The sequence below is a fragment of the Eutrema salsugineum genome, unplaced genomic scaffold, assembly GCF_000478725.1.
Source record: "Eutrema salsugineum unplaced genomic scaffold, Eutsalg1_0 scaffold_6, whole genome shotgun sequence".
Lineage (NCBI taxonomy): Eukaryota > Viridiplantae > Streptophyta > Magnoliopsida > Brassicales > Brassicaceae > Eutrema > Eutrema salsugineum.
This window is the reverse complement of record NW_006256547.1, coordinates 9789224-9812231: the sequence shown is the minus strand read 5'-3', so window position 1 is coordinate 9812231 and position 23008 is coordinate 9789224. Positions and strand designations below refer to the sequence as shown.

The following is a 23008-nucleotide window of genomic DNA, read 5'->3' as shown; positions in this document are numbered from 1 at the left end:
AATAAGAGAGAATGATATCATGGAATTTATGGGAAAGAATAGGAAAAGATACATATACATATATACTGAAGGGAATCTTATTAAAGAGAGAATTAGGAGGAAAAAGGAGTTGGAAGAAATAATTTGAAGAAGGAAAGGGAAACAAGCAAACGAGGAGAGCTCATGGTTAAGAAAAGAATGGAACATGCCATGGAATAGATACCACTTCATACTATTACCACAATGGGGAAAAGTTCATGGAATGATGGAAGAGAAGAGAGAGGAACAGGGGAACAAAGAACAAGGTCACCATGAAACTTATGGCGAAGAAAAGGAATAATCATATATTTATACTTAGGAGAGAACTTATGACGAATAAAATGAGAGAATACTATATTTGGGAGGAAATTTTGCGGCAAGGAAAAGGAGAAGTAAACGGATTGGAACAAGGTATATATTTCTGACGAAGGAGTAGAAGAGAAACAGTCGAGAATGACTATCACATAGTTTGGAAAGAGGAGGAGGAGGAGATCACCCTAAAATTTTATGGTGAGGAGAGAAAGAATTTTCACCATAAAACTTATGGTGAAGAAAAGAAGAAGGAGATGGAAAAAGAAGGGAATTTGGAAAAAGAAAGAATGAAATATCACCATGAGCTTTATCGTGAAGGAGAGAAGAAAAGAATTCACAATAATACTTATGATGAGGAAAAAATAAAAAGGAGAAGAACTTGAGAATAAAGATCTGGATTTCTTCAAATCTGAACCTGTCTGCTTTATGATTGGAGGTTTAGGGTTTGAAATGCGGAGTGATATGGTAGACAGAAATGGGAGAGAGAGGAGCTACTAATCACTAACCAATGCAAATGCTCCTACACATTCATCTATATATATGACGATATTTATTTATTTATATACACTCACACAAACTTTTTTTAAAGGAAAATAAAAAGAACATTAACACAAATTCTAACTAATTCCTATTAAAATATAAAGTAATCAATAAGTTAAACAATAACGACAGAGTTTAAAAACAGAGTTCTACTTCTGAATATATTTTTTATTTTATTAAGGTGAAAAAAAGAGTAGAACAATTTTTTTTTTAAGAAAAGAATAATAACATGAAATCTAATTAATTTCTAAGACAACCTAAAAGCAAAGAAAGAACTAAAAGTCTTAAAGCAATCAAGAAATTAAAAATCTAAGTTCTATTCCAAAAGAAAACTTTTTTTAAAAAAAAGCAAGGAAGCACACAAATCATTTATCAGAAGATGGATCTTTTTTTCCTTCACTATCAGACAAGATGACACCAGCTCTTTGCTAAACTTCACTTGAAAACAAGGAGTGTCCTACTTGCGTGATGTATGACGAGTAGAGAAGAAACTCCGGCTAGAAGAAATGAAGAACAACAAGAAATAGAAGATAAGAAGAGAGACAATCAAGAAAGGGAAAATTCTAACCAAAAATTCTATCTAATATATTGTTGCTACCAATTTTGAAATCAAATCACTAAGATGGTCTAATTCTCGTTTTTTTAATACATTTTATTTGTCTACTGGTAGGTAAAGAAAAATTTTGAAAACATTTTTTTGAAAACATTTTTTTTTTGAAACCGTCAAAACGGTAGTTACTAGGAAGTCTACCTAAGCTCTGATACCATTTTTTAACATACCAAACTCCGAGTTTCCGGAGATAACCGGAATTGGCCTGTTAGGTCGATGATCTAACCTTATTTGGTTAGCTACCTGGTTTGGTCCATTGGTGAGTAAAGGTCTGCCAGGACCGAAAATGCCCGTGTAGCAACAATGTTATTAGATATTAGATCTAGTGCTAACATGAAAGGGAATAGGAGGGATGAGTCATTTGGATTATCCAGTAAGGTGAACCTTAGAAAATTCCTTATCACTTCCAGCATATTATAACATAGAGATTAAGAAGAGTCTAATCCTAAAACAAGCTCAAGCAGGACTTAATCCTAGACTTCTAGACTTTAGGACACAAGAACAATCATCCGGTTAACTGACTCCAATTTATGTCAATTTACTCCTAGCTCATCATCATACTCAAGACATGGCAAACCCTTTCGTGCTCAAGGCATGTCAACCACCTGTCAATTCATCTAATGCCTCAGGCATGGTAATATTCATATTTTAAGTTCTCAAACAAATACTTTAAATTATTAAACAAGAGCAAAGCTCTACAGAGGATGCACCTTATCCTGCCTTCCTCCCTGGATAGGGGGATAAGCATGCATCTGTGATGCCTGACATATCACCGTTAGTCACACAGACAATGTGTGGTTCACCACAACCACCTAGCAATGAGCCCTATTGGTCCAATAGGCACCAAACGCCGCCCAACATGAAATCTCGAACCACAGGACAGCCTATGTCGAGTACCTAACTCAATCTATTAACAATTCAATAGGGTTCCTTAACAAGCAATCTACAAATTTTAAAGACTTCAGACCACTCACCACACAACTTGTCGATTCTTTTTAGCATTTTTAATTGATCTCTAGCAACCTAGCTCATCATCAGGCAATATCCAGCAATCATACAATCAACCAAAACCATCATCAACAAAAAGCAGTCAACACACAGACACAGTAGCTATGGTTTAAGAAAAGATTAATCAAGCACCCTAGTTCATAATATGCAGGAGTTGGAAAGAAACAACCCTCATTGGCCTTTCTAAATGGAGATACCATTCACCTTTATTCATCTTCGAGCAGATTTAACATCCGACACTAAAATGACCATAACTATCGGCTCAGATCTCAGATCTGCACAAACTTGGTCTTCACGGAAAGCTGAGACTCAGGGCTTCAATCTGATGGGTAGATCGTCGCGTGGATCCTCACGATTTTCCAGATAATCGCCTCACAAATTGACGGCACAGAAGAGAGAGGAAGAGGCCAAGAGAGAGAGAAGAAGAGAGGAGGGAAGAGCAGAGACGAGGCAATGAGAAAGGAGGAGGATCAGGATCACGCCATGGAGGAGAAGAGGAGGATGCTCGGCGGATTGGAGAAAGAGGAGAAGAGAAGGTGGCTGGGAAGAAAAGAGAGAAAGATTAGGGTTTTCTGGGACTAAGGGGTTTATATAGAAGAGTTTAGAGCTGGTTTAATTAGAAATTAGAAAACCAATTAGAAAAAGAAATTAACCAATTTTCAAATGGCTGGGTTATTACAAAAATTATATCGCTTTTGCTTTTTCTCTTTTGTTATTATAGTAGGGTTTTTTTTCCATATAGCTTATTTCAAAAGATCAGATTTGAAAGACGATTTTTTGTAAAAAAATTTTTTCATATTTCAAAAAATAAAACAAAATTCAAGCACTTTTGAAATAGTGGTTTAATATCCACTTGTGTCTGCTTTAACGAGTTCGACTTCAAATGTTCACTTTTTAAAAGGTTTATATGGGCTAGTGAAACTGAGTTTTAGTAAACTCTTGAAAAAAAAAACTTACATAGTGGCAAGATCAAATGAGATTCAGGGATGATGAGATTTGAAATTTTGGTTTGACCTATTTCGAACAGAGATAACACAAGGGAGTAAAAATGGGACAGAGTGAATGTGAGAATAGGGCAAATATTAAGCTACTTTGATGTCACATTGAATGTTAATGGAAAATTATTTTTTTCAAATCTTCATTTATTTATTGTATGTCTTAAAGTGATGAAAACCGGTTTTTATCTTTGTTAGTGCATGAAAATGTTCGACTAAGGGGATTTGAGATTTTTGAGGTTGATTAGGAGAAAGTTGGGCCTTGTATAAAAGTAGACAGCCAAGAGACATACATCGGATTCTACAATACGGTTAGTGGGAGGATTCTACAATAAATGAATCTACATTGTGTGGGATGATATTTTTAAAATTATCCTTAAATTTAATTTTGATTTTTTCGTTAAATTAAAATTGGTGGCAAAAATCTTTTAACAAAAATATAAATAAATAAAATTGGTGCCAATTAGATAACAATATACTTGTATATATATCATCGAATAAGATTTTGAGCTAGTTCGTTGCTCAAAAAAAAACAAAAAAAGACTTTGAGCTAGTTTTGGTATGCACTTTAATTATTAGTAGTTTTTAAATATAAAAGTGATATGATGTTAATATATATACATATATATATACTTATATACATACCAACATGGATTAGAATATATATATATATATATATATATCCATAAAATAAGAATTTTATTGTGAATATTTTATTAGAGATCAAACTATCATTTTAAGTTAATGAACTATATAATATGTGTTAAAAATGATTATATATAGGATTGTCAAAGTGGATAAACCCGTTTACTTAATCTATTTTGCAATTTACTAAAAACATTTCCGGCCAACCCGTAAAAAAATACAGTTTAAATTTGAAAACATATTTTAGTGTTTTATATAAAAAATAATTGAATTCATTTTCGTAAATGATACTAATTAATTATGAAAATACAAATAAAAAATATTGCAAAAGTTTAAATATATTTTTCATATATATGGATTGATTATTATTTGAAATAATAGAATATATTTTAATATTTTCATAAGTAAAGAAACTAACTATATTTTTGATTTATATCCATATATATTCAAAACAATTCTTTGAGCTCTATATTTAAATATATCTTACGGAAAAATATTTAATTGAGCTTTCTATATTTGTAAAATTATTTATACAATATCTTCTAGGTAAAGGTTTATTTATGTAATATCTTATAAATAAATGTTCATTTCTGTAAAATATTCTGTAATATTTTACAAAATAAAGGTTCATTTATGTAAATGTCTACTCAACTAATAATATAGAGATGAATTTTAAAATTCATTTCAAAAGTAAAAGACGAAAATTCAAAGATAAAGGGCTATTGGACTCTTTAGCTAGGTAGATTGTCACTAGGGAGATCATAAATTGGGTTTTGGCTCCTATGGGCGTGGTTAAGACATTCATCTAGTGGTTTAAGCTACTAATAAAGACTAATCCATTCTCATGGTACTAATCTACTCACTAATTACTCTTAACATGCCAAGATTCCTCATTGCATTCAAGAAACATAGTGATTAGTAAATTCATGCTTAAATATCCTACAAAACACTCTAAACATCAACTCCCTTGGCTAGAATGTGCTTTGGTCTTTAAGAATGTAATTGGCTTCAAAAACACTTGGTGTGCTAATAATGTCTCATGCTAAGATTGAATGACAAATTCTAATCCTAGCCAAATAAGCACCCCTCATGCTAGATTCCTTGATTACCACCCCTAAGAATCAAATCCCAACCATCAAATGTCCCTAATCTACCATTTGCCTAGAGACCCATAGATTAGATCTACTCACTCATGGATATGGAGAAATCCATTGTGAAAAATGCAAAAGTAATGAAAGGAAAACAAGAAAGCATAAGAAAATATGGAATTACAAAAGAAAAATGAAGTTTTATCATCCAAAATCACCAAAGAATTCAAGAACACATGTTTAGATCCATTTGGAAACTTAGAGACAACAACACTGAAGTATTACATGTGTTTAGACAAGTATTTTATAGCAAAGAACCTAAAGATAGTCGGGTCAACCCTACAACATTAAAGTCAACCCTAATTTTAACACTAGTGAAGCCTCCATCGGTCACCCATATCAACCTATGGACCGATGGCACTACAAGAAAAATCGGGTTTTACGTCGGCAGATATCGACGTAAAATCGACGTAATAGGGCATTTACGTCGAATTAGCGACGAATGAAAAATCGTCGTAAAACAATCGTCGTAAAATAGAATTCGTCGTAAAATCGTCGTAAAATTACCAACCCAGGAAAATCGTCGTAATATCGTCGGAAACTATTCGTCGTAAAAACGACGTAAATTTTCCAACGAAAGTACAACGAAATATGTCCATCATAACAACGACGTAAAATTGATGTAAAATTACATCGATTTAACAACGATTAGAAGACGACCTATTTCAATTAGGAGAAATAAATTTTTTATTGATCGATGTTAATTCGTCGTAAATGTTCGACGTAGATTCGACGTAAAACTTTTCGACATTAATTCATCGTAAACAATTTGACGTTAAAGCGATGTAAAATTACGACGGATTTACGTCGATTTAGAAATTAATTATTTAAATTTGATTTTAATTTAATTAATGAATTTTTAAAATAATCAAATAATTGAAAATTAGAAGAAAAAAATATTTTAAATTAAAATTTAAATTCGAAAATAATTTATAAATAAAACAAAAAGTTAAATACAAATTGTTTTTTACAAAAAAAACTTAATCTACAATGTGATTTCATAATCGTCGAGGTTGAGATCGACTTCTCGAGGAGGCTCTCCGTCTTGGCCGGCCGTCGCTGCTGGACCGTCGTTTCCCGTCTGCACTACCGGAGCCGAAGTCTGACACTGCTTCTGCTGGTCCGATGGTCCACCAGAAGTACCACCCGCAAAGATCCCTCGTGCTCGCCCTTGCCTCTCTCGGATTGCGGTGGCCAACTGCAAAACCGCTTCCGCAATGATGTCGAAGAGGCCGTTCATCTCAGTGAGCTCCTGCTTCTGGGCCACTTGCTCATGCCGTAGACTAGTGATCTCAGCATTGGCCGTAGCAAGCTCCTGGCGAAGATGACTCGGATCCTCCTGCGTGCGAAATCCGGAAGCCAAGGCGGAGGGACAGTCTCTAATAGAGCCCATCCCTAAGGTTCAGCCCTTCTTCTTCGGAGCAACCTACAAATGAAATTTAAAACGTTAATAAGATCATATATATACAGATTATTAAGTACTAAATATATTAAATTTTGAAAAATTTGAAATCGATCATACCTCCTCGAAGATCTGGTCTTGCTCAGCGACGGTCAACGGTACTTGGATAGTACCGTCAGGTGTGGCCTGGGTTTCCCGCTCGGCGATCCGCTGAATAGCGGCATTGTAAATCTCCTCTGACCGAGCATCGACGAAGGTCCCGTCCCTCTTCCGGTGAGTGGTCTCGAAGAGCTTCGTCATTGGAGGAAGTTCTCCTCCGTTCTCCTCGGCCTACCAAATAATAAACATTAGTAAAAAATATTTAAAAATATATTTAAAAATATATTTAATAAATAGAAATAATTGAAAATAAAAATAATTAAATAATTTCTTTTTACTTACCATCATCAGACGTCGGCCCGCAAATGATATTTGGCCAGAAGTGTGCGGGGTCACTAACTTCTGACCGTCAGGACCGACCCGGTTGCGGACGGCCGAACACTTAGAAGCAACGGTTTGGGCATGCGGGTCCAGCCAATACGCCTTCAACCCGTTCCAACAGGAAGTGGACATCGGGCTCGGCTTTGCGTCGTCGCCGTCGGTCTCCCACTTCCGCTTCCAATCGAAAACGGTGTTGACTAGGCGTTTCTGCGCCTTCAGCCAGAATGCTTCCCGGACCGTCTCGTTGATCCCGATGTCCCAGTTCCACCGTTGCTGCAAAATAAAACCAAAAATTAAACAATATCAAACTAATATTAAATTTAACATAATTTGAAAGGATTAAAAAAAAATTTAAAAAACATTACCGCGAAGCATTTGTATCAGGTGTCGAACGTCTCTTTCGACACCTTGCTCCAGTTGTAGTGCGGCTCCACAAAATGACTCTTAATTGTGTCGGAAACGCTCCGACCGACACAATTATCCAAGTCAAACCTATGAAACAAAAAAAAACATATTACATTAATAATTAAGTGATTAAAGCATTATTTAAAAAAATATATAAAATAAACAAAAATTTACTTACCAATAAGAGCCTGGTTCTGCTTTTCCGGGAACCAGACGTCGTAAAGCCCCCCGTCCCGGTAGGACTAGTAAATCCTTAACCGTAAATTGGGCATACGGTTGAGGAGGGTGGGGTTCAGCAGACGGTGGTGGAGGTGGTGGTGGAGGCGGTGGTGGAGACTGCTCTGCAATGGTATTCGGAACCTGGGAGGCTCCGGAAGATGATGGGATATCGGTCTCGGTATTTCCCGAGGCAGACGCCCGGGAAGAGTGCCCGTCCGCCATGAAGTTGATGTAGTGCGTCCTCCGTCGAGTCATCGTCTGCAAAACGAGTAAAAACTTATTTTTCAAACATATTATTTGATTCTGATCCTAAATCTAACAAATTCTGATCCTAAATCTAACAAATTCTGAGCCTAAACTAATTTCCGACCTAAACCGTTTGAATTTCTAAACTAATTAAAATTAATTTAATATTAAATAATTATAAAAAATACCTGATTTTTGGGTTTAGAGGGTACGTCGAAGTGAGGAGGAAGCAGAGAGAGGAAGGAGGTGAATGAGCGACGAAATGAGGAAGGGATGCGTCCATATATATAGAATTTATATTCGTCGTAAAGTCAACATAATATTACGACGACTTTACGACGAATTCTTCGTAAATTCGTCGCAGAGGTCCCACCGTATCAAAAAGCGAATAAGACAAACACACGTGGCTGCATCTAGGCTTTGCGACGATGTTACGACGATCTGTGTTAGTCGTCGTAAAATCGTCGTAATGTTACGACGATTTTACGACGAAACAGTATAAATCATAAAAATTATAACGGCTGTGTATCTACATATCGTCGTAAAATCGTCGTAATATACGACGATTTTACGATAGATTAGACCAAAACTGATGAAATTCAAAAATTGATACATCTATAAGCACCTACAAGCATCCCTAAACATCATGTATGTGTTCTGTATAACTTCTAGCATGTTTAAATAACTTAATGATGAATTTGGTAAGATCTAAGATAAATCCTTACATCTTTCCCTAAATGTATATAACTCCTTAAGATTACTTGATAAACACATATATGTCAAAATTTGAATTTTTTTTTTGTTTAAAAAGGTGTTTGACCTTATGAGATGGTAAGCCATATCATTCTTTTCATCTAAATCCCCCATGAACCTCAGAAAATATTGATTATAAGATTTAGGGGTTATATTTCGTCGTAAATTCGATGGTATTTTAGGACGAATTTACGACGAATCACACCCATTCATCGTAAAGTCGTCATAACATAAACCACATATCTACAAGTTCTTTAATCTTATACTACAAAACCTTATATAATACATCAGCTTACTCAGGAAAATGCACCAAAAAACCACTCTATAAGTTGGGAAAGCGAAACCCTATAGGGTTTAGGGTTTGCAGTTTACGACGAATTTACGACGATTATTTGGAAATCGTCGTAAATTCGTCGTAATAGTCAACATATGTCCAAGTCAACACTTAAACAAATTTTCTTTTGAATGATTGTCTTTCCTTTTTAAAACATTTAAATTTTAACAAATTTATCAAATTTAACAAATGTTACATTTAAACGTTCAAAGCATGCAAACAAATGTCATCGTGTTTAATCTTCAACATTTTCCTCGTTGTCCTCATCATCTTCATCACTGCTTGTTTGAAATTCGTCAGCACCTTCTTCAGTTTCGTCCCCATGGAGATCTTCAACTTGTCGATTACGTGGATCAATTAAAAGAACATGTTCTTCAACCTCAGGTTCCGTAATGTCGACACAATCATCTTGTTGCATTGGCGGGAGATCTACACCATCAATTATACCCCTTGGAGTAACTTTGACAACCGCCAGCCATGAAATTCCCGTACTTCGAACTCGAGGATATGGAACAAAGGTGACTTGTTCTGCTTGAGATGCAAGTATAAAAGGCTCGAACTTATTGTATCGCCGAGATGCGTTTACATCTACCACTCCAAATTTGTTAATACGCACTCCACGACCCACCGTTGGATCAAACCATTCACATTTGAATAGAACAGTTTTCATTCTTACTAATCCGGGGTATTCCACTTCAATTATCTCTTTTATGATCCCATAAAATTCTACTTCACCTCATACACAAACTCCATAGTTTGTAGTTGCCCGTTGAGTGTCATGACTGTAAGTATGAAAAACATAGCCACGTGTGAAATACATAGTTGCAGTAGTTATCTTCGAAATAGGACCATGGAGCAACTCATGAAACCATACTGCGTATGTCATGTCATCATGCTCGACCTGACCTTTTAACCACAATGCATAATGTTGGTCTTTCCCCTTGTTAATTTCATCTTCTGAAACACCGTCAATGCATTCTCGGACTTGATTGACAAAACTGCTGAAATTTGAAAACATTGTTAAGGGCATTTCGTCTATTCAATCAAAATATAATCATGCATGCTTATTTGTATGTACCTCTCGTAAGGTGCCAATTCCTCGCAATTCAGAAGTATATATGTATGTGCGCTGTGGTAGTCCTGTTCGTTTGACCAACAAGTTTTTTTTAGTTTCCCACTTAGACGTCCAATTAGTGAGAATATATCAGGCACACCTTCTACTGCATAACTTTGTCCTACACCCCCATCGTCGTAACGTCTTGGAGCCCGTTTGCGTGTACAAACCTTCAGAGCAAAATAATAAGACGTGAAATGAGAAGTTTCTTCTGTCAAACTTCTCGCCACGATAGACCCTTCAACTTTTGCTAAGTTTTTAGCCTTACCCTTTAAATGCTTCATAAAGCGTTCAAACGGATACATCCACCTAAACTGAACAGGTCCTCCCAACTCTGCTTCATGTGGGAGGTGTATAGGTAAATGTTCCATAACATCGAAGAAAGTAGGTGGGAATATTTTCTCTAAATTGCACAACAATATTGGAATATTTGTAGACAGTTGTGCAACTACATCTGGTGATAATGTCCTTGTACTTAGATCACGAAAGAAAGCTCCAATACCTCCTAGTGCCTCATGGACATGTCCCGGTAGGTGTTCAGCAAACGCAAAAGGAAGTGACCGTTGCATAAACACATGACAATCATGACTTTTCATCCCTGAAAACTTTTGTCTTTTATCCACAGATTTAGCCAGATTAAATACATACCCATCAGGAAATTTCACGGCTGATGATACCCAATTAAACAATGCTGTTTTTTGTTCAGCACCCAACCGAAATAGAGGAACTGGTGCTTTCCCATTACTCACCATATGCAACTCAATTCTGTTACATATATCGGGCAAGTCCATCCGTGATTTAACGCTGTCTTTGGTTCTTCCTTGGACGTTCAAAACAGTATGCATGATGTTATCGAAAAAATTCTTCTCAATGTGCATAACATCAAGATTATGTCTAAGCAAATGATCTTTCCAGTATGGCAGATCCCAAAATATACTTTTCTTGTGCCAATTATGGTGAACCCCATATCCTTCAGGCATATTCGCTGGAGTGTGCCAATTTCCTCCTCGGGGGACCGTTTCAAGTCCACCCCAATGATCTATTTGCGCTTCAAGCTCTACCCCAGTTAGGTACACTGGTGGAGGGAGACGAACCAATTTTTTCTTTATAAACAAACGCCTGTTTCTTCTATATTGATGGTTTGGTGGTAAAAACCGATGGTGGCAATCAAACCAACAGGTTTTTCGACCATGTTTAAGCTGAAATGCATCAGTCCTATGAAGACAATAAGGACATGATAACCTCCCATGCGGTGTCCAACCTGATAGCATTCCGTATGCCGGGAAATCGCTTATTGTCCACATAAGAACCGCTCGCATCGTAAAATTTTTACCACTCGAACAGTCATATGTTTGTACTCCAACATGCCACAACTGGTTTAACTCATGTATGAGTGGTTGCAAAAGCACATCAAGGGCCCGCTTCGGGTGATTTGGACCAGGGACTAATATACTTAGAAACAAAAACTCCCTTTGCATGCACATATCTGGAGGAAGGTTATATAACGTAAGAATCACAGGCCATAATGAATATTGCCTACCAGACATACCAAATGGACTAAACCCTGATATGTTCATAATTTGCATCATTTAGGTTGCATAAATCATTCCAAATCATGTTTTATTTCATGCATTTTAGGTCCTTAGAGTTTGTTTTAGAACTTAGGAGATGCATTAGGTCCCAATGAGTCTTTGCATGTTTTGAGTGTCTATCAGGTGAATATGGAGCTGAAAAGATGAATCCAGGAGGTGGAATGGTGAGCAAAGCTTGAAAAGTGGAAAAATCGGGTCTTGGGAGGTTATCGGCCATTCTCGCTGGCCAGGAAGGTTTTACCGGCCTTTTTCATGTACCGCGGGAAGCTTTACCGGCCATTTTCATGTACCGCGAATGAAGTGTATCGGCCAAAATCTCCGGGTGTGAACGTGTCTCAGAAATCGCCTGTCTGGGGAGCCTTCCGGTCCGATTCGGATGGCGGGTGCTTCATAGAAGTTGGAGAAGACTTGATCACGGTTTCATAGCAATTGGAATCGTGGGATTCGGACGCGTGAGCAGAGAGTTAAGCTCGTCGGAAGGAACCCCTGTCTCGCAGCTGTTCCGGACTGAGCAGATCAGTTCTGAAAGATGCGCAGGACGGTGCACTTCCAGGCCGATTCAGTTTCCGGGGCCTTCATGAGAATCAGAGACATTTGAGTCCTCTTTCCAGAACATCCGAGATCAGTCAATTCGGAGCTTTGAACAGAAAGATACGGTCTCCGGAATGGACACATGTCTAGACGCCTCTCTCTGGTCGTGTAAATGCACTGCAAAGATGTGCCTACCAGGAAGCCTTAAACTTCCCAAGCATCGAAACGTCCTTCACCAAAGTTGTAGATAACTGAGTCCTCTGTCTTCGGCAACCGGAATCACTCAATTCGGACAAGTCTCCAGGAAGTTACACTCTCCGGAATGCGAGATGGTCCAGACAGCCCAAAGCGATCAAGTTAAGCATGCCGCGATAGAATGCCATGGTCCACACTTGGCCGTGGCAACTTTTGTGCACCCTCGGCCAATGACACGATCTTCATGCCACGGTCTACACCTGACCGTGGCAAGCATACACTTGGCTGAGAAGAATCTTGCAACCTTCGGCGATTGACACGGCCTAAATGCCACGGTCTGGGGGTTTGACCGTGGCAACCTTTACATACCTTCGGCGATTGGCACGAGCTGAATGCCACGGTCTGGGACTTGACCGTGGCAAATGAACAAGTGGCTGGAGACAACTTCTACACATCTTCGGTGTTTGACACGGTAGCTTGCCACGAGTTCCAGATGAAGCTTGGTCAGACCGTGGCATCAAAATGAACCAAGAACACAAATGAAGTCTTTGACATGGTCAGGAATGCCACGGTCACACCAAGGACGCACCAGACCGTGGCAAACCTTTCTTTGCCCATCAAGGCCGGGTCAGTACCCGGTTTGTTCCGGGTTGACCCGGTTCGCCCAAGCCCCCTTTATAATGTTTTTAGACCTAATTTGGAGAGAACACTTAATCTACTTTTAGTCTTCTTTCCCCTTTTGTGAAAACCTACTGAATGCACTTTGTTTTAGAGAGTTTAAAATCGATTTGCAGTTTCTTTCCTTCTTGCTCATCATTTTTTATCATCAAAATCAACTTCTAATCATGATTAACAACACATCTTGCAAAGGATCTAGTGTGTTGATCATGATTAGTGAGTAGTTACCTTAATGAGGTTCTAGATGTGTAGTTTAGGGTGCTAAAGTGTTAGATTAGGAGTGCTTAGGGCTAGATTCATTGATTCATTTCTCTAAACAACTGTTCTCTATGCTAGATCCTTGATAATCACTTGAGATTTAGATTCTGGGAATTTCATGCACCAAAAGTGTTTGATGAAATTCCTGAAAGAGTCGTGTTAGAGGTTTAAGCAATTTTTCATCATGGGAATGATTTGTTAAATGCTTGAATGATCATTGAGAACTGTTTATTAATGCATATTGATTCATATTTCACAAATGGGAATTTGGTTTGAAAATGGATTAGTATAGGGGTTAATACCTTCATGAGAGGATTAACCTAGATTAGAGTTCTTAATCATTTGAATCATGTCTCATCATTGTCATTAGCATTTCTAGTTTAACACCAAAGCACCCTAACCAACTATCATGTCTAGAATCTCATGCCTCCATCATATCATATTCATATCATTTGTCATTGTCATTAGTCTTTAATCCTGTTTATGTTCATAGTTGTCTCTAGATTAATCAAAACCCACTCTTGTTTGCTTGAATTAAGAACTTGATCATATAGCTTAGTGTCTAACACCACATCTGGATTGATAAACCTCTTTGTGCTACATTGACAAGGGGATTGATAGCCCTGAGACCCTAAAAAGTCTTGTCTATCAATTGGCGCCGTTGCCAAATTGTGGTTTGATTAGCATTAAGCTCTGATCTGTTCTTGAGATCAAGTGCTTACTTTCTTGTTTTTACTGATTCCTTTCAAGTTCTGTTTGTGATTTCAGGTGTATGAACACCAGGTCTAGATCAAGAAGCTGTGGTCCTCCTTTTCCTCTAAACGACAACATCAACCTTTTGGTACCAAGGAGGAGAAGAGACAGACGTGGTAGACAAATTGATCAGACTGAGATGGCAGAACAAGGAGATCACGTAGTAGATATAGAACAACCAGTTCAGGAGCAACAGGCTCAAGGTCATGGAGCTGGTATTGGAGTTGGTCAAGGGCTTCACCAGGGTAATGTTCAGCAGGAACAGGTGCACCATCAACAAGCTTATGTCCACAAGGGACAAGCTCAAGCTCATCAACAGAGGCATCAGGCCAATGTTCAGCAAAGACACCAGGTGCACCACCAACCCCACCCTTTCCAACCACAGCAAAGAAGATATGAGCAACCCCAAGTCTATGTTGGAGAGAATGACAGGGCCAATGCTCATCAGTATGGAGCTGGTATTCAGGCACCACCTGTGCAAAACAACAACTTTGAAGTGAAAGCATCATTGCTGAATATGGTCCAGAACTCAAAGTTCCATGGGTTAGCAATGGAAGATCCCTTGGAACACTTGGACCAGTTTGATAAGGTGTGTGATCTGACCAAGATCAATGGAGTTTCAGAAGACAGCTTTAAGCTAAGACTATTCCCATTCAGTCTTGGCGATAAAGCTCATCAATGGGAGAAGAATCTTCCAAGAGGCTCCATTCAAACCTGGGAGCAATGCAAGCAAGCCTTCTTATCTAAGTTCTTCTCCACCTCAAGAACTGCAAAACTGAGGAACCAAATCTCTAGCTTCACTCAGCACTGCAATGAAAGTTTTGGTGAAGCATATGAGAGATTCAGGAGCTACACAAACCAATGCCCACACCATGGGTTTAGTGAGGCTTCTCTTCTCAGCACACTGTATAGAGGAGCTCTTCCCAAGATTAGAAACCAGCTGGATACTGCTTCCAATGGGAACTTTCTGGGTAAAGAGATACATGCTGCTTTAGAGCTAGTGGAGAACTTAGCATTGAGCAATGATACTTATGGTGAAGACTATGACAGATCAAATAGGTCTGAAGGTTCAAGCTCAGAACAGAGGCTCACCAGAGAAGTTAAGGAGTTGAGAAGTGAATTAGACAAGCTGAAATTCACCACTCAGAAGCCAATACATTTTGTTGGAGAGTATGAGGAACCTTCTCAAATCTTTGAGAACATAAGTGAAGAAGGTCTTACCCAGGAGGAGCTCAACTACATTGGGAATCAGAGGTTCCAAAGATATCAGTATGGTAATGCCAATCCAAACCTTTCTTACAGGAACACCAATGTAGCTAACCCACAAGACCAGGTGTATCCCAATCCTCAAGCTCCACAAAACTTTGTTCCCCAGAACAACTTTCAAGGATCTTTTCAACCAAAGAATCAGTTTGGTCAGAATCAAGGTTTTGGTCAGCAACAGCAACCATTTCAGGGTCCTAGTTTCAATACACAGCAGCAAAAGGCACCACCTGGGTTTGGTCCTCCACAGTTCCAACAGCAAGCACCTGTTCAACATCAGTTTCAGCCACCAACTGTTCACCAAAGTCCTGTTTTCAATGTTCTTCTCCAACAGCTATTACTAGGACAACAAAAGATGGTATCTGACCTGGAGACACTGGGTGCTGAACTAAAGTCTATTCAAAAGAACAAGGGCATCTGCACTTCTGAACAACAAGTCTCTCTTCCTGGTAAAGCTCTTCAAAACCCAAAGGATTATTGCAATGCCATCTACTCCAATGATGACCACTCAGCTGTTGTGCAAGAAATAGAAGACCTTCTCTATGGTCAAGTCCCTAGTGAACCTGCACAAACTCATGTGGATGAGAATGCCATTATAGAGGATTTCATGGGCTTCATACATGAACTCAATGAGGACATTGAGAGCAAAAGTGTGGGGGCAGCCGGCTCAGTTCTTTCTGTTCAGCAAAGGAATGATTCAGTTTCTATTGAAACAAAAGAGCATCCAACTGGTCAAGCAAAGCTAACAGATTGTGCCTCCACCTCTGAATCAACTCAGATGAAGCCCACCTCCCTCCCAAAGCTAGGCAACCCAGGGAAGTTCACCATCTCTTGCACTCTTGGAAACTTTAGAGTTGAGAATGCTTTGTGTGATTCAGGCTCAAGTGTGAGTGTAATGTCTAAAGATATGATGGAGAAGCTAAAGGTCAAGTCTATAACGTCCTACCCCTCTTCTATCACCTTTGGTGATTCCTACTCCAAGAAACCATATGGATTTTTAGAAGACTATCCACTTCAAGTCGGTGAATGCATAATTCACACTGATTTTGTGATCATGAAGATGAAGAAGACCAAAGAGCTCCCCCTACTGCTTGGAACTGCATTTCTCAACACCACTGGTGCAATGATTGACTTTGATACTCAAAGAGTGGTGCTTACAAAGGTGGATAAGGATGCCTTTTACCCTGTTCAACCACCTTTAGCTGAATTTTGTGGATCAGTTGTTCAAGAGATTTTTTTAACCCCCTAAGGTACTTGAGATGAAGTATGTAGGAAGTGCTGGGATTTTAGGTGGATCCAAATCTCTCTCAGCTGTGGAAATGGAAAAAGAACCTCACACCAACCCTGTATACAAGGATGGGAATGAACAGCCATTGATCAGAGAAGAAGATATCTTGCTCTCATGGTCTCCTACACTTAGTGATCTAAGGATGATCAACACCAAAAGTGATGCCTCAGCATCAGAAGACAAAAGTATTAAACCTGATCTTTCTTCTCAAGACTTTGATCTCACTCCTTGGGTTGATGATGATGGTTCTCTGAAGTATAAGCTGGATTGCAATGGGAAGCCAGGTCTGTTTGCTGAAGTGAGGGCATGTCTCACAAGGGCCATCTTTGATAAAGACCCAGATGGTATTCAAGAGCTGGTGGACAAAGGTCTCAAGGTGGGATCTAGAGGACAAGGGTCTAATGGTTCCCAAAGGCAGCAAACCAACTCAGCTTCCATGCTCAGGACCATTGAAGTGCTGAAGAGCATCAGTGCTCAACCTCACCCCAGCTAAAAACAGGTTTTCCAAAGTCAAACTTAGAGACTTTAAACAAAGTGCTCTTGGGAGACACCCCAAGCTTATCCTTTGTAAATATGCTTTTGATCTTTTGATTCCTTTCTTTTTATGTTTTAGGATGTTTTGATGGGTTTGTTTAAGTGTCTACAGGTTATAGGTTTGAGTCTAAACCCTTGGAAAGTGAATGCATGATGAAAAGAGGTGAAGGAATGGAGGCAAGCTTGACTCGGCCGTTGACATGGGTACAGGCCACGGTCGGAAACAAGGTGTGGCAAGCATCTTTGTGTTGCCACGGGAGATAATCACGGTCTCAAGACCAGATTGTGGCAAAAAGATGAGTGATGTCCAGGGCTCGGGGTTTGCCACGATGAGTTGCCACGGGAAGAAGATGTGGCCGCGGCAAAGGAATGAAAGATGTCCAAGGCTCGGGATTTGCCACGAGGTACAAGACACGGGGTCAGAGCCTGGCCGTGGCACAGCAAATGGTGCACAACTCTGGTTCGGCCTTTGCCACGGTGGTAATGACACGAGATGGAAGGTGACCGTGGCAAAAGAAAAGAGGGCTAAGTTTTAATTCGGTTTTTGCCACGGCCACGAGACGCGGATAAACACTTGACCGTGGCAACACAAAGTTTAACAAAGGCATGGATTCGAGGTTTGCCACGGCTACAAGACACGGGCTAAAGGTTTGACCGTGGCAAAGATTTGGAGGGTTTGACCGAGAAATGAGCACTGCCACGAGGAGTTTGACACGGGAAACAACAGACCGTGGCAATAGAAAGGGAAGGAGACATAGCTCGGGTTCAAACCTCAGCAATTGAGGTAAACACTCAAAACCTTGTAAATAGCATGTAGATCTTTCTTTTTCTTTTGCATTTTACCTGTTTACTTTGTTTTAAACTCCTTTCTCATGCTTTTATAACACAGGGGACTGTGTTATTTAAGTGTGGGGGAGGAGTTTCATCCTTTACTAATCATGTTTTCTCTTTTCTTATTTTACACTTTGAGTCTTGAGTCACATTTTAGTTGCATATTCATGTAGTCTCATCTAAGTGCATATAAAAACCAAAAAAAAAAAAAATGACCATGTAGTTGCATTCTCAGTTTTTAGGATTGAGTCTAGATTGCATTTGCATATAGGTTGCATCTTGCAAGGAGTAATGATAGGTTTTCTAGAGAGTACATCACTTTGAGAACTTGAATTGAATATGCTTGTGAATCTTTTTCTGTGCTTGCAAAGTCTGAAATGATTTGAATCTGAGAAGCAAGTTTGAATTGAACTCAACTCTAATTAAGTGGGAACCTTGAACTTGACTTGAAAATATCTTGTGATGCATTGTTTGAAAAAAAAAGCTTGTGGATACCAATATACATACTTGAGCTAGAACCATTGTTTTTACCACTCTTTTCCTTAGCTCAAGTAGCTGAATCCACATCATGGATCAGTTCCCATACCTTGAACCCATCATTCTTTCAAGCCAATGTTTGTGTGTGAATTATAAGGCCACCTTGGATCAAACTTAGCAGAAAGTGTTAGGTTTAGAGCGACAAGGGCAGGTCTCATTGAGTGCTGTGTTCCAACATCAAGGAACTGAAAGTTTTGGCAAGGAATAAGTGTAGGGGAAAAGACTTTTTGGTGAGTGGAAAAAGGTGAGATGAGTAGGAAAGAGAGAGTGAAAATAGCTAGGGGAATGAAAGAAAAAGAAATCAGTCTTGGTGTTTTGAGAAAGTGAGCTCTGGTTTGTTGAAGAGAAAGAGTCTAGCCTCTAAGTAAAAAAGGAAGAAAAGAAGCCAAAAGGCTCAAATGTTTTGTTAAGAAAGAAAGAAGAGGCTAGAAGTTGTAAAAGAAAAAGAGCTGTGTAAAGTTTGAGTTCCAAGACTTGAGAGGAAAAGTGAAAAGTAAATCCCCTAGTGAGAGGAAAATGAGAGTGAAAAGTGAGGATTTTTGAGCAAGTGAGGAAGCTTTGAGTAGAGGGTGGGGTGTGATGAGTCTTTGCCCTTGTATGCATATGTTGCTTTTTACCTTTAGCATTCTGCCAAAGTTTGATCATTCATAGAGAGATCCCTTTGCTGCATTAAACCCACTTGAGCACTGATTGAGATCATTTTAATCTCATAGCCTCTCCCTAGCCAAACCAGCTTGTTTAAACCTTGCATCATGAGATCCACCTGATAAAAGCTTAATGAATGTGAAAGGGTTGAGAGAGAGAAGAACTTGTGGAGATTCCTTGCTGAGTTGACATATATCTGAGTATGACTTTGCATTGCATAATTGAGCATGAACTTGAATTCTCATTGTGATCACTTCTCTCAAAAAGAAAATGTGAACTCCCATTGCATACAACCTCTTTCTCTCATTTGCTCTTTTTGCTTGAGGACAAGCAAAGGACAAGTGTGGGGGAGTTGATATGTTCATAATTTGCATCATTTAGGTTGCATAAATCATTCCAAATCATGTTTTATTTCATGCATTTTAGGTCCTTAAGGTTTGTTTTAGAACTTAGGAGATGCATTAGGTCCCAATGAGTCTTTGCATGTTTTGAGTGTCTATCAGGTGAATATGGAGCTGAAAAGATGAATCCAGGAGGTGGAATGGTGAGCAAAGCTTGAAAAGTGGAAAAATCGGGTCTTGGGAGGTTATCGGCCATTCTCGCTGGCCAGGAAGGTTTTACCGGCCTTTTTCATGTACCGCGGGAAGCTTTACCGGCCATTTTCATGTACCGCGAATGAAGTGTATCGGCCAAAATCTCCGGGTGTGAACGTGTCTCAGAAATCGCCTGTCCGGGGAGCCTTCCGGTCCGATTAGGATGGCGGGTGCTTCATAGAAGTTGGAGAAGACTTGATCACGGTTTCATAGCAATTGGAATCGTGGGATTCGGACGCGTGAGCAGAGAGTAAAGCTCGTCGGAAGGAACCCCTGTCTCGCAGCTGTTCCGGACCGAGCAGATCAGTTCTGAAAGATGCGCAGGACGGTGCACTTCCAGGCCGATTCAGTTTCCGGGGCCTTCATGAGAATCAGAGACATTTGAGTCCTCTTTCCACAACATCCAAGATCAGTCAATTCGGAGCTTTGAGCAGAAAGATACGGTCTCCGGAATGGACACATGTCTAGACGCCTCTCTCTGGTCGTGTAAATGCACTGCAAAGATGTGCCCTCCAGGAAGCCTTAAACTTCCCAAGCATCGAAACGTCCTTCACTAAAGTTGTAGATAACTGAGTCCTATGTCTTCGGCAACCGGAATCACTCAATTCGGACAATTCTCCAGGAAGTTACACTCTCCGGAATGCGAGATGGTCCAGACAGCCCAAAGCGACCAAGTTAAGCATGCCGCGATAGAATGCCATGGTCCACACTTGGCCGTGGCAACTTTTGTGCACCCTCGGCCAATGACACGATCTTCATGCCACGGTCTACACCTGACCGTGGCAAGCATACACTTGGCTGAGAAGAATCTTGCAACCTTCGGCGATTGACACGGCCTAAATGCCACGGTCTGGGGGTTTGACCGTGGCAACCTTTACATACCTTCGGCGATTGGCACGAGCTGAATGCCACGGTCTGGGACTTGACCGTGGCAAATGAACAAGTGGCTGAAGACAACTTCTACACATCTTCGGCGTTTGACACGGTAGCTTGCCACGAGTTCCAGATGAAGCTTGATCAGACCGTGGCATCAAAATGAACCAAGAACACAAATGAAGTCTTTGACATGGTCAGGAATGCCACGGTCACACCAAGGACGCACCAGACCGTGGCAAACCTTTCTTTGCCCATCAAGGCCGGGTCAGTACCCGGTTTGTTCCGGGTTGACCCGGTTCGCCCAAGCCCCCTTTATAATGTTTTTAGACCTAATTTGGAGAGAACACTTAATCTACTTTTAGTCTTCTTTCCCCTTTTGTGAAAACCTACTGAATGCACTTTGTTTTAGAGAGTTTAAAATCGATTTGCAGTTTCTTTCCTTCTTGCTCATCATTTTTTATCATCAAAATCAACTTCTAATCATGATTAACAACACATCTTGCAAAGGATCTAGTGTGTTGATCATGATTAGTGAGTAGTTACCTTAATGAGGTTCTAGATGTGTAGGTTAGGGTGCTAAAGTGTTAGATTAGGAGTGCTTAGGGCTAGATTCATTGATTCATTTCTCTAAACAACTGTTCTCTATGCTAGATCCTTGATAATCACTTGAGATCTAGATTCTGGGAATTTCAGGCACCAAAAGTGTTTGATGAAATTCCTGAAAGAGTCGTGTTAGAGGTTTAAGCAATTTTTCATCATGGGAATGATTTGTTAAATGCTTGAATGATCATTGAGAACTGTTTATTAATGCATATTGATTCATATTTCACAAATGGGAATTTGGTTTGAAAATGGATTAGTATAGGGGTTAATACCTTCATGAGAGGATTAACCTAGATTAGAGTTCTTAATCATTTGAATCATGTCTCATCATTGTCATTAGCATTTCTAGTTTAACACCAAAGCACCCTAACCAACTATCATGTCTAGAATCTCATGCCTCCATCATATCATATTCATATCATTTGTCATTGTCATTAGTCTTTAATCCTGTTTATGTTCATAGTTGTCTCTAGATTAATCAAAACCCACTCTTGTTTGCTTGAATTAAGAACTTGATCATATAGCTTAGTGTCTAACACCACATCTGGATTGATAAACCTCTTTGTGCTACATTGACAAGGGGATTGATAGCCCTGAGACCCTAAAAAGTCTTGTCTATCAAACCCGTCAGTGCAAAGACCAAGATAAACATTTCGCTTAGACCTAGCAAAGTCTGGATGTACGGTGTTAAAATGTTTCCAAGATTTCCCGTCAGACGGGTGAGTCATTTTGCCATCTGTTTGTGAATGTTCTGCATGCCATCTCATCGACGTAGCTGTCCGTTCAGATTGATATAGTCTTTTTAACCTATCAGTGATAGGAAGATACCACATTCGTTGGTAAAGAATCTTCTTACGCCCAGCAATTTGCGGTCTATATCTTGACTTTTGACATAAACGACATTCTTCAAGCTTCTCATCATCTCTCCAAAAAGACATACAATTATCAACACAAGCATCAATCATCTCAGAAGGCAATCCAAGACTAAAAACCAGCTTCTGAATTTCATAATACGTTTCAGCAGCTAAATTATCATCTGGCAAATACTCTTTAATAAGATCTGCCCAATCGTTCATGCAAACTTCAGATAGATTGTGATCAGTTTTTATTGTCATCATCCGAGCTGCCAATGATAATTTTGATAAACCTTCCCTACATCCCTCGTAAAGAGGCTGTTTTGCTGCGTTTAACATATCATAAAAGCGTTTCGCATCTGCATTGGGCTCCTCAACAGTATTAGCATGTGTTTCATGAAATGCATCAGTAACCATTTCATGCATCCTATCATGATCTTCACCCTGAACTTGACTACTTTGATAATCATTTGACGCTTCAAAATCCCCATGTTCTTGATGATTACTACTACTCCATGCAGCCATCTGACCACTACTTTGACCATATCCCTCTCTATGCTGATACCAAATAAAGTATTGGGGCATGAACCCTCTATTCAATAAATGCTGCCAGACAGAGTCAATAGGAATATGTTTCCTATTTTTGCATTTCACACAAGGACAATACATTTTGCCGCTTTCAATTACAGTTTGCATAAGGCCGGCCTGGTACATGAATATTTCCAATCCGTTTTTGAAGTCTTCAGTC

General features: G+C 39.3%; 1 non-coding gene across 1 annotated transcript; it reads right to left on the bottom strand.

Annotated features, from left to right (window-relative positions):
- Positions 1–15008: 15008 nt before the first annotated feature.
- On the bottom strand, positions 15009–15115 carry LOC112083633. Its single transcript, XR_002897769.1, has one exon. It is a non-coding gene; the product is annotated as a small nucleolar RNA R71 (small nucleolar RNA).
- Positions 15116–23008: the final 7893 nt, after the last annotated feature.